The sequence below is a fragment of the Carcharodon carcharias genome, chromosome 13, assembly GCF_017639515.1.
Source record: "Carcharodon carcharias isolate sCarCar2 chromosome 13, sCarCar2.pri, whole genome shotgun sequence".
NCBI lineage: Eukaryota > Metazoa > Chordata > Chondrichthyes > Lamniformes > Lamnidae > Carcharodon > Carcharodon carcharias.
Genome location: NC_054479.1, coordinates 134,537,125 through 134,552,462, shown reverse-complemented (window position 1 = coordinate 134,552,462; position 15,338 = coordinate 134,537,125). Strand labels below are relative to the sequence as shown.

Sequence of the window (15,338 nt, the reverse complement as noted above, 5' to 3'; positions counted from 1 at the left end):
TTGCTGCCCATGTCATAACTCACAGCAAGTCCTGTTCCCTTTTCATCCCTGTGTTCACTGACTTATATTGGCTCCCAGACAGGCGACATCTTCATTTTAAAATTCTCATCCTTGTTTTTAATCCCCTCCATGGTCTCATCCCTCCCTATCTCTGTAATCTCCTCCAGCCCCACAGCCCTCTGAGATATCTGTGCTCATCTACTTCTGGCTTCTTGAGCACGCCTGATTTTAATCACTCCAGCATTCATGATCGCACCTTCAGTTGCCTAAATCCCAAGCTCTGGAATTCCCTCTCTACAAGCCTTTATGATCTTATATGGTTCGCTGTCCTACTTTGTTTTATTACATTCCTATGAAGCACCTTGGGACAGTTTATTACATTAATGGTGTTATACAAATATAAGTTGTTGTTGTAAATAGAGTTTGGCTCTCTCTTCATTAGCCATTCTTTTGCTGTGTAGCCGTGGTAAAGCTGGTCAATTATCTTTAGATCAGCACTCGTTTTAATGAATCATTTCCTTCAAGTAATGTATTTTTTTGCCTTATTTCAAAGTGTAGCATAAATATGACACTATTTTAAGGTTGGTTTTATTCTGTCAACAGACAAGTTTCTTCCAGCACCAACACCCCACCCTGACATCCACTCCCTGTGCCCCCCACCCCACCCACCTCACCCTGACACCCTGGCAATTTACCCTGGTTGCAGGGGGGCAATGATGATGTGTAAAGTTTCAGGAGAACTTTGGGGTGAAGCATACAAGCCCAGTTGGAGTGGAATTGAGCAAGGGAGGTTGTACATAGGAAGACACCACAGAGAAGATAATGCAGGAGGATGAAATAGCTTTTGTCAAATACCCCTTGAGAGGGCATGGAGCTGGAAGGATCTGAGAGAGGAAATAAAATCAGAAAGTACTGGAAAAGCTCGGCAGGTCTGGTAGCATCAGTGGAGAGACAAACAGTTGACGTTTTGAGCCCAATATGACTCTTCTGCTCTGAAGAAGAGTCAATTTGGACTCAAAACGAAAACTTTGTTTCTCTCTCCACTGATGCTGCCAGACCTGCTGAGTTTTTCCAGAATCCTGTGTTTTTATTTCAGATCTCCAGCATCCACAGTATTTTCCTTTTGCTTCTGTGAGAGGAAAGCTACCTTAGGGTGAGAGTTGGAAGAGGACAAAAGGGTTGAGTGTGGGCTTTTTGAAGAAGACTAATTAAGACAATTTTGAAACATGGATAATGAAGTTTGAGGAAAGGGGAGGCTTAACAATATCAAGTGCTGGACCAGGAGCAAGTAGCAGCAAGGAGTTAGTCAGGAGGAATTTGAGGGTACAGGAAGTGAATCTCATGGTAACCATAAACTTGATGAAGGGGGAATGGAGGAGCAGCTAGTGCATTTGGCACTGCATAAGTTGAGATATTGTCCATTGCAGCTCTCCTTTGGGAGGCATTAAAGTGGTGATGAGAACTCTGCCTCATCCAGTCCTCGTACATCTGATGTCAGAATGTGGTGCAAGCAGGGGCAACTCTACCAAATACAAATATCCTTAGACCACAAGCATTGCTGAGGGTGGATTATGGAACTTGGTGAAATTGCACTGGGGCAGGAGTAGCCATGTTGTGGATTTCCTGTAGCCTACTCCATGCTCTTGTTAAGTAGTTGTACTTGCACACAGGTGACAACACTGAAGAGTTCCACAGTAAAGTGACATGGTGGTGAAGCTGACTTTTGTCATTGTTGAGACTCAGCTGCAGAAGCTCTTGCACTGCTCGATGAAATCAGAGAAATCTGACTTAAGCACTAAGAACTCCTTTAGTGCTGATCTGGTCACAGGCTTGTCACAACCCTCCAGTACTCTGTGGATCTTGGCTTAGGTGGATTGCTCTCCTTCATTCTGAATGGACTCCAGGAGCTGGAGTACTGCCTGCCAAAACCACACCACAAAATTCCACCACAGGCCTCATAAAATGTTGAAGTGCCTATCATTGACAAGTGTGGTGAACTTTACTGCAACTTGGCTTTTGTCTGCATGCCCACAATGATGATGGAAGGTTGTTTTAGCCACATTAGAGAGCTGTTAATTGTTAAAGAGGATTTCCAGGTTAGGCTATTTCCCAACTGGAATTGGCAGGTTTCAGCCTCAGCCTTGTCTGGCATTCCCAGTTTTTGTCCTCTGTTGAATGTTTAAGCAGAGGACTGGGATTTAGGCAGCAGCTTATCATATCTCTCCGGATGTTTCAGAGCACTCGCATTCGATGCATTACGTCCTGAAGTGTAGCCATTGTTACGTGGGTAAATGTGGCAGCCAATTTGTGCACAATGCATTCTGCAAGCAGCAAATGAGTTGGATAACTAATTAAACTAAGACAAAATACTGCGGATGCTGCAAATCTGAAATAAAAACAGAAACATTGGAGGTACTTTGCAGGTCTGGCAGCATCTGGTGGAGAGAGAAACTGAGTTAAGGTTTCAAGTCAATGACCTTTCACCAGAACTGGTAGATGTTCGAGGTGAACCACTTTTTAAACAACTGCAGAGGCAGGAAAAAAGGGGCAGGGAAGCAACAACTTACAATGATATAGTGACTTTAATGTAGTAAAACATCCCAAAGTGCTTCACAGGAGCATTGGCAAACAAACATTTGATGCTGAACCACATCAAATGATATTAGGACAGACGATCAAAAGCTCGTTCAAAGAGTTAGGTTCTCGGGAGCCCCTGAAAGGTGGACAGGCTTAAAGAGGAATTTCCAGAGCTTGGGGCCTAGGTAGCTAAAGGCATGGTGGAGCCATTGAAATTGGAGATGCACAAAAGGTCAGAATTGAAGGAGTGCCGAGATCTCGGAGGGTTGTAGGGCTGGAGGAAGGTTACTAGAGGTGGGGAAGGATAAGGCCTTAGAGGAATTGGAACCAAGGATGAGAATTTTAAAATTAGCTCCTTGTCCAGTAATGCTTCAATGTAGGTCAGTGAGCACAGGAGTGATGGGTGATTAGGACTCGGTGTGAGTTAGGATATGGGCAGCAGAGCTTTAGTGAAGCTCCAGTTAATGAAGCCAGCTAAGAGAACATGGAACAGTCAACTTTAGGAAAGAGCAAAAGGCGTCTGTGATGGGGTAAATGCCAGGAATGATTAAATGGCTAAAGGGATGATGACATAAGCCACAAGACAAGTGGAGCAACAAAATATGAGTTCAGAGGAGATATAAATGGTTTAGCCTTACAGCCTTCTGGACTCGGTGTTGAGTTCAACAATTTCATCACAGCTGCTCCCATGGTTTACAGACAGCCGTTGCTGATAATGATTCTGCTTTTGTCATCAGCTCCTCTTGACTCATCTTTTGTTTGTTTTATTGTCCCATTATCATCCCCTTTTACCTTACACCAACATTCCTTTTGTTGTTTAATCTCTCCTGTCTTCTTGCCACTGACCTTCCCCATTTATGCTTCCCCTCCCCATCCCCCCCATGTTCTTGCCTCTGGTACTTGCTTAAAAATCTCTCTCAACTCGTTCTAATTCGGATGAAAGGTCATTGACCTGAAACATTTACTCTATTTCTGTCTCCACAGATGCTGCCAGACCTGCTGAGTATTGCCAGCTTTTCTGTTTTTATTTCAGATTTCCAGCATCTGCAGTATTTTACTTTTCTTGATCTGTTAGGCAAGGCCATTAGAGGAAGATCTGTTGGCCTCTAGGGCAAAATAAATCTTCCTGCTTCTGTCTAAATAATTTTTTTTACATCTCCCTGAACCACCTGAACAAGCAGATAGGGCCCCTGCAACATTTAAACTGGCTGATAACGCCATAGACAATGCAGCACTCTCGCAGTATTGCATTGAAGCGTGAGCCTGGATCATAGGCATTTATTTTTGTACACCGTCCTGACAGGGTGTCTAACCCAACATGAAATCTTATCCAACAAGTCCGAATGTTCAGATAAAAGCAAAATACTGCGGATGCTGGAAATATGAAATAAAAGCAGAAAATGCTGGAAAAACTCAGCAGGTCTGGCAGCGCCTGTCCAGAGAGAAACAGAGTTAAGGGCTCGGAAGAAGTCAAACGACCTTGAAAAGTTAACTCTGTTTCTCTCTCCGCAGGTGCTGCCAGACCTGCTGAGTTTTTTTCAGCATTTTCCGTTCTTAAATCTGAATGTTCATGTTGCTCCAACCCTAATACCAGGATCGTTGTAGAGGGCAGAAAGGCCCCCAGGCTTTGTCAGCATCACTGTCTAATCTGCCGCTGGAAGATACACAGCAGTGATCTTGGGTGTCCAAATTCCAAGCTTGGCCAAGAATAGTACCTTCAAGTGTGGACCTTACTGATTGCCTTAGTGTGCTGGTTGGAAGTCTCTGTGCATCCGTATAGTTAATAGAGGTTAGTGTTATGCATTTACAGTGTTACAGGCAGTAATCTATAAACAGTTGGAGTGAGTAGAGCTGAGATATGCACCAGTAACTTATCACCAATGCTGAGTGAGATATTGTTATTTCTTCAGGACATTCTGTACTGATTACTTTTGTCAATTCATGGCACTCACAGCGATTAACTTTTGTCCCTAGTATTCTCACTTTCAACTTCCCTTCTGAAGTCACTCACTGGAATAAAGTCCCATGGTTAACAGCCGTCTCCTGGAGCTTCACCAAACTGGCCGTTCTTCACTGACTAGCGAGGGCTGTTGAGATATTGCACTGTGAATAGCATCACAAACTAACCCCTTCCTCCCCTCACCTAGTGTACCCGTGCGTGCACACGCACTGTAGAATAGTGGATGATGATCAGGAGCTGTAACTTAAGCCTCCTTTCTCATTCCTAGGCCAGGGATGCTCTGGTCCATTCTCATGCTCCTACTTCTGATCAAATCAACTGATTCAACACCTCCAAGATTGAATTTGGGGTATTACTGATACATGAATGTAAGTGTAAAATGCAAGTTGCTGTTGTATGACTTAAGGTTTCCTGAAGAACAGAGAAGGGAAGATGAAATCTAATCTAATGAGACAGGAGATAGATTGAGAGAGAGAGAGAGAGACGAAGACAATAAGCTCTGAACACAGGACATCCTTTGGGCAAAAGTGCTTTTTACAAGTTCCAAATTTCGCCATGAATTTTTGTTTTATGAATAATTAGCAGTACAAATTCTGCTAAGCAGAATGGTTATGGCCTCAGTGCTGCCACAGCCATTAAAATCAATTGTCTTGTTCTAATGAAACAGTCATTAACAACAGCTAATAACTTCAAGAAAGTATGTTGATGATTTAAAACAAAGTACATTGCAGGTCACGATCTGGTAATGTGGCTGCTTAAGTGCTTTCTTTTTAAATATATCCCAGCCAAGCCAGGAATAATATAATTCTTACTGTTGAGTACAAGAACGTTTTTAAATTCATCAAGTTGCACTGTTGGCTCAAAATGACCTTTTGAAGGTTTCATGGACTCTAAACGGAGAAAATTAAATTGGAAAAGCAGACAGAGATAACAAACTCTTGCCACAAAACCCTCTCATCTTCTTCACTTCAGCTTTGATGTCATTTTTCAATGTTACTACTTTCGACCAGTCTGGGCTAGGTTATAGTGAGCTGCTGGGACCTGGGATGTATCGCACAATGTACACAAAGTGTTCTCCGACTGTAAGTATGTCGGAGCTGCCTGTGATACACCAACACTCACCCGCCCCCAGCCGAAGTTTGTGTAACTTGCATAAGTCGAATGTCAAGGTTCACACATAAGTAGCAACCACTTCGGACTAGTTACAGGAGGACAACTGGGCCTTGTGGAACTCTACCTAGCCAAATTGATGGCCACAATCTTCAGCAGTGGAGCTGACCTGGGGAAGATCTGTGGGCAGTTAGGAACTCAATTTGTTTCCATTTCCTTTTTGTTGAAAACCTGAGCTGTGTAAACAGGAACACCCTGGTAGTGAATGATGAACAAGCCACGGTGGCATGAATAGGTTTATGCAATGAGTCATTGAGCCATACTGAGCGGGTTTTGTTTGTTCATTTGAGTTCTCTGCCTGTTGGCGTATTATAATTGGTTTATTAGTAACTTGGCCCAGATGAGGAAAAATTGGCCCAGGCTGTTTCTCGGGAACCAAGTGAGGACGGGATCAAACTGTATTACCAAAAGCCCCATGGGGTAACACTAAACTGGATAAGATACATGCACATGTGGAAAAGCCCAGCAGTAGAGAGGACTGCCAGCACCTGTGGAGCCAAACTCAGCAATAGTCGACAGGGGTCAGTTTGATTTTGGATGGTTTTGTAAAATGTGCAATATCAGTAACCTGGTGAAACACCTCTCCTGATGGAAATGAAAATTAGAAGAGGAATATAACAAGTTGCCAAGCCGATGTTGCATGATTTACACTATCCTCAAGTCAAAATGAAGAGTGGAAAGCTGGTTGGGAGGGAGAATGTTGCGGAGCGAATGTAATCTTTGCCGCTTTGCTTTGCTTTCTTATTAATGCCACTATCAGCACCTTTTTTTAGCCCTTACCACCACCCCTAACATTCCCCTTGTCCTTTTGTTCATGACGTTTTTGTCAATCTCTCCTTTGCCCCCACCTATCGCTGGCCTTCTATCCAGCTTCACCTGCTCCAACCACCCCCCCTTAAACAGTATAAATTTCATCACATTTCTACTTCTCTTTAGCTCTGAAGAAGAGTCATACGGACTCAAAACGTTAACTCTGTTTCTCTCTCCACAGATGCGGTATTTTCTGGTTTTTTTGTGTAACCTTTGTCTCACTTGACACACATCCTGGCTCTACTTATTCCACAGAACTTGAAACCTGTCTAACCAAGTTGCTCAGAAGATTTGTAATTTATTTTTTTCCTGTCCCTTGTAACTATCGCTTACTGTTGACATTACTCATGTCAATTAAAGTCCATTCTTCATACAATTTGTAAAGGCAGGACAGAAAACTAAAGGTGATTCTAAACCAGTATTAATTTTTTTTTTTTCAAAAAAGAAAACCTGGCCTATTAATTCAGGCTTCCACAACTGAGAATTTCTACAGTTGAATCTTGATTCTATTGACTGGCAGCAGAGCTATGAGTCCAGACATCTCAAAGTCTGCTGCTAGTCTAAGGAAACCCAAATGAACACCGTGCACAATTGAATCCAATTTAAAAGACCAATGTATCTTTTGGACACTGCAAAACGAGTAAAAGGTTGTGGGACAATTTTTAGGACCAACGTCGTGGCTGATTCTCACCTCTCACTAGTCCAGGGATATGAAGGCAAACTGTAGCAGCCAGCTTAGTTCATCATAGACCATGGAGAAGTTTTGGTCTGTGGCATTTCATCTGACCATTGGCTAAGACCAGGGATCCTTGGGGTTTTTTTTTTAGATCTGTCAGGGTAGAGATGTGATGCTTAAAAAAAAACATTTTGGTAAAATTTTGCCATTTGAGCAAATTGAAATGGAGCTTGGTAGCCTAGTCATATGAATACTGTGGCTACAAGAGGAGATCAGAGGCTGGGAATTCTGCAGAGAATAATTCACCTCCTGACTCCCCAAACCCTCGTCCACCATCTACAAGGCACAAGTCAGGAACGTAATGAAATACTCTCCACTTGTCTGTATGAGTGCAGTTCCAATAACACTCAAGAAGCTTGACACTATCAAGGATAAAGCAGCCCGCTTGACTGCCACCACATCCACAAACACTTACTCCCTCCACCACCGACACACAGTAGCAGCAGTGTGTACCATCTATATGATGCACTGCAGGAACTCACCAAGGCTCCTCAGCACCTTCCAAACCCACGACCGCTACCATCTAGAAGGACTAGTGCAGCAGACATGTGGGAGCACCACCACCTGGAAGTTCCCCTCCAAGTCACTCACCGTCCTGACTTGGAAATATATCGCCATTCCTTCACTGTCGCTATGTCAAAATCCCTCCATAATGGCACTGTGGGTGTACCTACACCACAGAGACTGCAGCGGTTCAAGAAGGCAGCTCACCGCCACCTTCCCATGGGCAATTAGGGATGGGCAATAAATGCTGGCCTAGCCAGCGATGCCCATATCCCGTGAATGAATGAAAAAAAGTATAGTGATGTCCTGGATGTCATCACAGGTTGTCATGGGAACATTTGCATCTCATTCTGTTTTGCAGTGTATGATGTGCTCTTGTGATTTAAAGTTGCCAATACATTTTAGTATGCCCACATAAGGAAGGAAAATTGTGCCCTTGAAATGGTGTATCATTAGTGCTCCTAAAACAGCTGCATCTAAATAATTTTTAATGAGAATCTTGGAGAGAGGACCAGGCTCCATATGTAGAGAAAGATCATCACAGAGGGTAGAATGAGTAGAGAGCAGAGAGGATCACAGAAAATCATGGTGAAATAACATCAAGCTTATGCTTTCAGAAGCTTGCAGATTGTAGGAAGAATACAAACCTCTGCTTGGGTAATGCAAATTGGCAAATAATTGATATCCCCTAAATGTGCAGCAAAACCCTAGAACCCTGGGAATAAAGACAAGTACAATACAAATATCAGAAGTATTATGTGGTTACAATGTCCCATGCACAACCAGGTATTGTGAAATTTCTGGCAGATAATTGGAAGGTCAGATAACTGAATTGCAGATGATCAGCGTTCCACTGTCTTCCACTTAGCCTGATTTTTATAAAAATCAGCTATTACAGGCAAACAGTCCTCACTCCGATTGACTAACATGCAAATATTTAGATCCAGTAATTTTAAAAACCAAGGCCTGCCCCTATCATGTTTAGAAGGAATAGTCTCTGCGCCTATTCTGTATAATTGGAAAAGGCTTTTCGTAAATTAAGCAGTCCAAAGGAATCTAACTTGCCCTTAAATAATTAATAAGTCAGTTAAGTGTCTGATTTTCATCAGTCCCCATCCAGTGACCTTTAAGCCCAATTGGCTGTGGGCTGGGCTGAGTTGTTTATACCATCCGAAGAATTGTTTACAGTATCGAAGCCTTCCTGACACTGATCCAGTTTGCCTTACCCCGGGCCTGATGTTGTGTGAATAAAACAGCTCTCCTGTCACGCACAGTATATAGACCGATACACTTGCTTAGTTTGACTCTCAGCTCTAAGCGCTTTGCACAATTTGTCGTGTGCATGCTCATTTTCCACTTAGACCATTTCACAGGTTATTCTTTTGATTCATAAATTATTCGTACTTGTAAATGTAAAATTCAGCATTTTCAATCCAGGTTATCGTCTACAGCAAGGCACTTAAACACAGGAGTGTGTATGTGCGTATGCGTGTCCCTTATTCTTGGTCCAATTCATGTCTGGAGCCCATATGTGATATTACAGTTGGGGGGAAGGAGGAAAGGAAACTTCTCCAATTGACTCAAACAAGCCAAATTGGCCGAATAAGATGCCAAGATTTTGTAAATGGCAAAGGTATGATTGAAACACAGCCAACTTAAAACTGAAGTGAAACCTCATGCTTCTTAACGTGTGGTAATATGATGAACCATGTCTTATAAACCCAGCTGGATGAAGAAACGACTGTCGGTTGTGAGGATCGAGTCTCGGTCTCAGCGACCAACAGGTTTGCATTTATAACTTGTAGTGGGAGATGAATGCCAGTGCAAGTTAGTCCATCAGCTGTGTGATGTGATTGCACCAGGTTCAAGGATGTTGTCTGCTCGGTGACCTTGCTAAGACTATACAAGTGTGGGAATGGCCGATGAGGCAAGAATTTATTGCCCACCCTAAGTTGCCCTTGAGAATGTGGTAGGGGAGTGTCAGTATTCAGAGCGAAACCGCCAACCCTGTCTTGTTCCATTTGTCCATTTATCTGAGAATTGCTTGAGACAGTTCCCCCAATAACTGGGATGACCCAGTGTCAACAAGACAGACGAGTGCTTCACATGCTGCTGCACCCATAGACAGGTCTGTGATTCTGCTGGGTGGGATATTGGAATTTGATTCAGTGGCGTAAATAGCTGGACCTGGCTCTCAGACGCTGGTCACTGGAGTTTGATCTAAACAAGTTGTGAAAGTTGTCAATAAAGCAGAGCCCAGGTTCAGTACCAGGCTTGTGCTCAGTGAGCTGATTCTCTGACGAAGCAGCAGTTGGCTCACCAAGACTGGGCTTGGTACAGCATGGACTGGAGAAGGAGAGTGAGGATCCCTGTTCCTGATGGTCTGTGATTTTGGGAAGTGTACACATGTGGACATTAACTAATAAAATCAGATTGTAAGATAATCATCCATTAAAGCTAATTTTTTTGTTGGCTATTGGGATGTGGGCATGGCTGGCGATGCCAAAATTTATTGCCCATCCGAAGTGGCCCTTGAGAAGGTGGTAGTGGACTGCTGTCTTCATCTGTTGTAGTCGGTATGGTTATGGTACACCCACAGTGCTATTGAGTAGGGGGTTTCAGGATTTTGGCCCAGCGATGACGAAGGAACAATGATCTCTTACCAAGACAGGATTTCATGCAAATTGGAGGTGCTAATGTTCCCATACACCTGCTCTTGTCCTTCTAGGTGGTGTAAGTGGCGGGTTTGGAAGTGCTTTGTCACATTGCTGCCGCTAGCTGTCTAGGCACCTGCGCCAATAATAGTCAATTGGGTGAGGTTCAGGAGGACTGAAAATGCCTGTCAAAATATACCCCGGGAGAGGAGAAATTCAGGCGGGAGAGAGACTGAGTCCTAAATCATTGTTACAACATGCCCCTGGAAGCAGTGACCAAAACATACTCATTCTTTTGTTTATGTTTCACTTACAAGTGGCCCTGCAGAATTACAAATCATCCTCCTTATTACCAATAAAGTAGAGAGACTATTATCCACGATTCAGAGTATCTAGAGCATGAAAGCCAAAGGGGAGAAACAACACTCATTAAGAGATGTGTCTGACCTAGATACCATGTTATTCAGGAGCTAATGTGGCCTGCAGATGGGATGAAAGTATAATTTCATTGACTGCACTGCACATTTGACAATGTTAATGGACCTATACAAGCTGATGTTAGATTGCTGAAATTTTGAGTCAAGTTTTATTTGAGAATTATGGTCTTTCCTGAAAATCCTACAGGATTTTCAATTGCCCCTCTGGGACAGTTTTCAAAGAACATTATCGCTGTGCAATTTTTGCAGATGAATTTGGATATACTATCAATGTTCAGAACGGAAATTCCTGTCTTAAGAGACACAGTTTTTGCTGTGTTAATTTATTACTTGTTACAATGCCCATAGAGATCACTAACTTTTTTTAAAAGAGAGATGAACTTCCCAGCAACCAACAGAAATTACCAAAGGACAAGATTTCACATTTTAAGACATTTACTGTGGCAAATAAATTAAAATCAATATAGATCAACCTTCCTTAACAGCAACTAATACACCAAACTAAAGGAAAGATACACTCACAGCAACTAATTAGTACAATCGAATTACGACAAATGAAAGTTTTTATTTATGCCACACTTCTGGCAGATGTGTAGGAAGACAGGATTAAGTCACAAATTAATCCCAGTTTTCCAGCAAGCCCACATCTTTCTGCCTCGCCAGGTAGAATCTTCCAGTGTCTTTCGAAAATTGTTCTATTCAGTCTGACTATTCCAGAACTGACTACTACCAGCAAGGCTCACCTTGGAGACTCCTTGTTCCTTAAATCTCAAAAGGTTCGGTCAGTCCTGTCATGTTCCTTTCAAACAGGAAACCAACTTTTATAAGCATTTTGCTCAATTGTTAATACAAAAACAATTCACCATGCTTGCCACAGCAGCAGCTGTCGCTTCTCAATACAGCAGTAATTCCTTTGTCTCTCTCTGTCTCTCTGTGTCTCTCTCTCTGTCTGTTTCTTTCCCTGTGTCTCTGTGTGTGTGTGTGTCTCTCTCTCTCTGCATCTCTCTCTCTCTGCATCTGTCTCTTTCTGCGTCTCTCTCTCTGTTTCATTCTCCGTCTGTGTCTCTGCCTCAGTTGTCTGTCTCTCTCTGTATCTATCTCTGTCTCACTCTATGTTTCTCTGCCTCAGTTGTCTCTCTCTCTCTGTTGTCTGTTTCTCTGTTGTCTCTCTCTCTCGCTGTCTGTCTCTCTCTCTCTCTCGCTGTCTGTCTATCTGTCTCTCTCTCTCTATACCCCTCACTCTGGGAGTCTCTCTCTCTCTCGCTCTCTACTCGGGTCCCTTTCTCTCTCTCTCTCTGCAGGTCCCTTTATCTGTGTGGGTCTCTGTCTCTCCCTCGGTCTCGCGCTCACTTCCTTTTGAATGCAGGCAACTTCCTGTTGTCTGCTAAGGCACTTTCATTTGTAGTAACCAGTGAGAAAGCTCTTGGACTATGAGAAGGAGGGGCTCCAACCACCAAGCTATTTAGACACAAAGCTTTGAGGTAATGCCTACACATTGATGTGTGAATAGGAAGCTTCCATCCATCTACCTTAACTAACTAAGCTCCTGGCTGTGTGAATGGAACAGAACAATGCCCAGCCCCTGAAATATTACAAGAATGTGGCATTAAATATAAGCTGAAGGTTTGGAAGTTATGCCTAAGAATTACCCTTTTGAATAGCTGATTAATGCTTCTAATTGCCATAGTAACCTGTCTGGTTTCAGACTTATTGAGAAAATATTACGGAAAAATTATAATTTAGAAAACTGAGCTCGAGTAACACAGGCAAATTCCAAATCACTGCACTATCCCATCTAAATGTGCTTGTGTTCCAGATAAAGCACACGTGTGTGTGTTTGAAAGCACACGTGTGTGTGTGTGTTTGAAAGCACACGTGTGTGTGTGTTTGAAAGCACACGTGTGTGTGTGTGTTTGAAAGCACACGTGTGTGTGTGTGTTTGAAAGCACACGTGTGTGTGTGTGTTTGAAAGCACACGTGTGTGTGTGTGTTTGAAAGCACACGTGTGTGTGTGTTTGAAAGCACATGTGTGTGTGTTTGAAAACACACGTGTGTGGACTCGGGATGAGAGCAGAGTGGGTTCCTCAGTTGCAGTACGAAGGCTGATATATGAAGAGAGGCAGTTGGTGAGGTGATGAAGGGAAATAGAATTCAACCCCAGAAAAGAATTTGGGAGGAAAAAAGCTTCGAAATTGTGGAGTCAACAAACAGGAGCAGTAAAAGCTCCTCTTTGCAACCATGGGCAGAACTTTGAGGTTGTCGGGCAGGCCTGGGTGCAGCTGGGATACAGGCCGCCGCCCACGATCAATCGGCCCCCTCCCCCGACCGCAATTTCACACTGGCTGGCCAGTTAACGGCTAGGCCAGCACAAAAGGCTCAGCGCCTGCCAGGGTAACGACAGGAGGAGGGCGAGTCCTGAAATCAGGGCGGGGGGAAGCTCGGAACGAAAGCTCCCTGAAGGCTGAAAGCTGCCTCAGGGAGCTGAGGCACTTAAAACCCGTCAAATAAAGATTCTAAAATGCAGAAAAAAGTGTCCACACGTTGGGCTCGCTCACCTAAACATATCGACTATAAAAATTCTGCCCAGGCGTTTTTATATATTTTATTTAAAATTAATGTCACCTCGTCGTTGCATGAGGTTTCCGAAATAAAAGTCCAAAAGCCGCCTGGCCGATTTGTCTGCCCGCCCCACCAGCTGTAACGTTGGGAGGGGGCAGCGAAAAATCCAGGATAATTCATTAATGGCCTTAATAGGTTTTCTAATTGTCGGCGGGCGCGCTGCCAACTCTCGCGTGTCGGTGAGCCGACCGAGACATCACGCGAGTCAGGACGCTCGCCCAACATCGTCACGCGCTATTTCACTCGTGTTCCCCCCCCCCCCCCCACCCCAACCACATGCCAAGCGAAAAATCCTGCCCCATATTTTTCTAATTTCCTCCAAGCTTTACTTCTCTTATTTTTAATCTGTGGAGAATGCAGGGTGCCTGGTTTGACCTGTGTGAAATGACTTTAATTCAGTGCAGAAAATGGGCTGTAATTTGCCTGTTTTAAAAAAAAAAATCACTTGAACATTTTAATTAGAGGTACTGAAGGTTTTTCTATCGACCCTGTTGTAAAGCACCCAATTTTTAAAGGTTGTTTTTGATTTGTTATTTGCAAAAATCCCTTCAAGTTTTTTTTTAATGCAGTGCATTAGCCTTTCAGGCTTTTGTGCTTCATGCAATCCTTTTAACTACTTGATTGAGAACGCCACAAAAGGATAAATAAAGGAAGCTGCATCAGCTTCAGAAGTCACTTTCGTACACATGGTTTAGACATCGTTTCAACACTGATAATTTGCTGAGAGAGATGTAATTGCCTGTTTGGCGATGCCTACTCAAAGGTTTGAGTACACTGGATGAGCGAGAGCAGAAACTGGTCACTGACAGTCCACGGAACCAGCATCTACCATCACTCGACTGCTCGGTGAGGTTGAAAGTAGTCGATGACGTTAGCTCGGAAGAGGCCCTCAGTTGTTATTTCATACTCCGTCCAATTTTATTTTCCATTCAACTTCCTGCTGTTGTTTGGAATAATGCAGGGGATTCTTGACGTCCATCCACTCAGGCCAACAAAACCCTTAGTTTAGCATCTGGTCCTGAAAAAGTGTTAGGAACTGTCACACCAACTGGAAGGGATCACAGCCAGGGCCCACCCTGTCCTTCAGGAGGGTGGCATTAACCCGTGCTGTCTAGCTGGAGTAGTTGGAGAGGGATCGGGAGTTTAGGACACTTGCTGCTTTGTCCTTTCCTAGCTCGAGGCTAACTTGGGCCAATTGTTGTATCCCAATTATTCCTCAGGCTGAGATTAGCCAAACAAGCACTGATCGGGGGTAGTCAAATCTAAACAGCTCGCAATCATGCTGGGCAGTGCGTTTACCCATAGGGCTACTGGAGGGGCCAACACTTACACGTTCATTCCACATTCAGAGATGGATTCAGAGCCGATTTCAAATGTCCTGACTGATGACTTGTCTGAATGTTACTCAAGTCTTTGATCATGGTTCGGAAATACCAACAGAAGTGGGTGACGTTAAAGCCCCCCCAAAACCCTCCACCTCTTGCCATTTTGAAATAGTTATTTGATTATTTAGTTTCTTCTTCAGCCAACCAAACATCTGTCATTCTTTACTGCCCTGTTTAGAACCCACATACGATGTTTTGGTAATGATACTTAACTAACAAGAGTTGACAGATGCTGCAAATAGGCTTTCATCTGCTGTTTGAGTACCTGGTTCACTCAGCATACATTACTGTGTAGTTATGTAGATGTAACTCTCGTATATTTGTTTGAATAAAATCCCTGATGGATCCGCTGTAGCAGTTTTAAGGTTTATCTGTCTCTGTAAAGCAAGATAATGTCAGCAATATTCTCCAGTGTACTCCTGTAGTCTGGCCTTTACTCGATATCTATGAGGGAAAATTCATCCTGCCTGCAGATAAATCCTTTCA

At 43.4% G+C, this 15,338-nt stretch overlaps 1 protein-coding gene across 14 annotated transcripts in view; it reads left to right on the top strand.

The window, feature by feature from the left end:
- celf2 (cugbp, Elav-like family member 2) overlaps positions 1-15,338 on the top strand; it is a 522,862-nt gene that overhangs the window by 268,634 nt on the left and 238,890 nt on the right. Inside the window, exon 1 of one of the 14 annotated variants that reach the window (XM_041203239.1) lies at positions 4,209-4,366. The exons of the other annotated variants lie outside the window; for them this stretch is intronic. The gene's annotated coding sequence lies outside the window, so the exon portion shown is untranslated. Of the gene's footprint in view, positions 1-4,208; positions 4,367-15,338 lie in introns of those variants that run through there. 14 annotated transcript variants of the gene reach the window in all.